Raw genomic sequence first — 3,024 nt, 5'->3', positions numbered from 1 at the left:
GCTGCCAGGCACCAATATTTCTCTTGACATGCCTTAAAATACTGTTCTGGGGAGCACTGAGGACTCTCAGCATTTCTGGGAGCTGCAGTATTGGGTGCTGGGCCACAAAAGACAAATCTCAATGGTCCCCATCCCTCTGCCAGCTCCAGAGCAAAGGCCATAGACTGTGTCTGGGTTTGCAGCCCCTCAGCCCAGCTGTCCTTGCAGCATCTGTCACTGGAATGTGACTAAGCCTGACGGCTTTCTGTCACAACCAGGCTGGCTGGACAGGGCCTGGCGAGTGAATGGTGGCACATCCCCTCCCTGTGCCCAGCCAGTCATCAGCACAGCCAGCTCCTGAGGCTTTTCTCTCTCATGTACCCAATTGCCCAGCCCAAAAAGGCCTGGCCTTTTCTGTCCCAGCCTAGTCAGAAAATCTGCAGAGCAGGGTTCAGCTCCCCTTGTGCCTGTGAAGCCAGGGTTGCATGGCAAGGGCTGCACAGACTCCAGAGCCAGGGGCTGTAGGGTGCAGGATATGCGTGCAGGACAGTGAAGCCAGGCCACTCTGTGCCCATAAGGAGCTGGGTGCCCTCAGGAAGGGGAGAGCAAGAAGATCACAGACCACACAGAGCAGACCCTGGGGACCATATGTTTGGTCCCAGGACTGTGAAACCACCAGGTCCCACACAATGGCAAGAGAGGTTAGAAGTAGCTCAGTGTGTCCCCAGGACTCTGGACATGTGAGGAAGTGCTGAGCCTCATCAGTGGAGCAATGTTCAGCCTGCCTCACAGGAGCAGAGCTGGCACCCTTCTCAGGTGGGTGCCCTGATGGTGGGAGCAAAGAGCTCCAACTACAAGTGCCTCAGGATGGCAGCAGAGATTGAGGAGTGAGCAGGTATGGCAGCACCCAGATCTATCTGCCACTTGGAAATGTTCATGATCTCCTGGGACCACAGCTGACACACGTTGGCCATCATTCCCCAGGGTGTCCAGCGCATCCTGCAGTTACGTCTGGGGGGACATAAGAGGTGGGATCACATCTCCAGACACCGTGTCCAAGCTCCAAGTCAAACATGGGGCATCCCTGCCTGCAGAACATGAGAAGGGCACAACCCTGTAGACCTTAGAGATAGCACAGGGGAATTTTGTCATTGCCAATGTCACTTGGCCCCTGCAGGGCAGACTCAGCTGATCCCCTGGAGGAGGTGGGTGCATGACTTGTGAAGACCTGGGGAGGATGTGGCTCTGGTGATCATGTCCCTTTCTCCATTTGGCCCCCTGGGATGTCCCACATGGGCTGGCTAGTTGCACTGGGACCTAGTCAGGACCCTGCATGAGGCAGCTGAGCTGAGCACGGTGACTGCCTGGGGCTACGCAGTGTAGCTGGGCCACAGTTTGTTCTCAGGGAAGCTGGCACAGCCCCAATTGGCTCCTCAGCCCAGAGCCCAGAGCACTCCTCCTCAGAGTGGATGCAAACCTGGCTGGACCCCTCAGTGGGGACATGACACCTTTGCAATGAGGCAGAGCTGCTTGAGGGCTCTGGGGCACTAAAATCCCTTTGCAGTTGTAGGAGCTCCCACACCAGCATCTGGGATGAAGCAGAGCTATCCCAGTGCCTCTCCCTGGCCTGACCCAGGGCTCAAGGGACAGGGAAGCCAGCTCTGGTGGCTCGGTCCCAATTTCCGCTGAGGCGAGCCAGTCACTGCCCATTACTTGGTCCTCCCAGGACTTGCCACATGCAAGGCAAATGACCTCCTTTGAGGAGCACACGCTCTTCAGGCCTCCTGCAGAGCATCTCCCTGGGACCCTCACATGTCAGCCACTCCATGCACGCCACAGTGTTGGCCAGCTACTGGCTGGGCCGGAAGGCAGCTGGCAGGAGCCCTGTGCAGCACTGTGGGCAGAAGCACACCCTAGTGGCTGAGCTTCCACCCCATTCACTGTAGGTGAAATGTAGCAAAAGCTGTGCCCACAGTTGATGGTCACCACATCCCTCAGGATCTCCTGGCAGATGGAGCAGGTCACCTTGTCTTGGAGAGTCCCCACAGTGTCCTTCCCCCCAGCCATGGTTGCTCTCTGAGCCAGGCTGCTTGCTGCAGACATCTTCCCTCACTGGAGTACAGCTGTGGCAGGAGCTGAGATGGGTGATGGATGCTGAGCACCAGGGAGGAAGTGGGAGAGATTGGGGATGATGCAGAGCAGAGGGCTGTTTTGCTGCCATGTACCCACAGAAACATCCAGCGTGTCCTCAGGCTGATTGCTTCATTCTGAAGGTCATAGTAATGGGCATGACCAGGCTCAGCACTTTTCCAGTTTCTGCAGAAAGCAGGTCTGTCCCAGAGCTACAAACTGGAGGAACGGGTCCTTGCACCTCTCGCTATGCTCGCTGTGCTGGCTCTCCTTGCTGCAGAGCCTGTGCCAGAGAAGAGTCAAGCCAGAAAAATTGGCCTCCTCAGATCCTCCCCACACCAGTCTCTTGGGTCAGTGTTTGTTCAAGCACACTGCTTCGCACTGCACTGCTCTGCAAGTGCAGCTCTGCTTGGAGGTGCTGCTCTGCAGATCTCAAAAGGCCAAAAGCACAGACTTGAACTGGGGGAGACCGATCCCTGCTTTGCTCGAGGGGATGTTAACCTGCCTCCTGCATGCTGCAGAGGGTCTCCATCTCTATCATGAAAACTCTTCTGATTGTCATGAAATAATCAGTTCTCTTTGTGTGGAGGCATGAATTTGGGGCCTTCCACAGCACATCCTTAGGATAAAAGTGCGACATCGATTATAGCAGCAACAGTGATCCAGGCTCCTATACCTAGGAATAGCTGTGCAAGTGGGACAGTATGGCTAAAGGGACTATCCTGCCAGCTACCCCACAGCATGGAGGTTGGGCAGGATAGGGTCATGAGTAGGATAACCACGAAACTGAGATTTGCACAAGAACTGGGGCAAACCCAGGAGTCCCAGGCTGGAAGTGCTGCTGGGGCCAGTCCCAGAGCTCCCAGGTATCCGTTTCCCATCTCGTAGATGGCTGTACTGCTTGAAATACTATTT

This window comes from Struthio camelus, chromosome 28 (genome assembly GCF_040807025.1).
Source record: "Struthio camelus isolate bStrCam1 chromosome 28, bStrCam1.hap1, whole genome shotgun sequence".
NCBI classification, from domain to species: domain Eukaryota; kingdom Metazoa; phylum Chordata; class Aves; order Struthioniformes; family Struthionidae; genus Struthio; species Struthio camelus.
Note: the sequence above shows the minus strand (reverse complement) of the source record.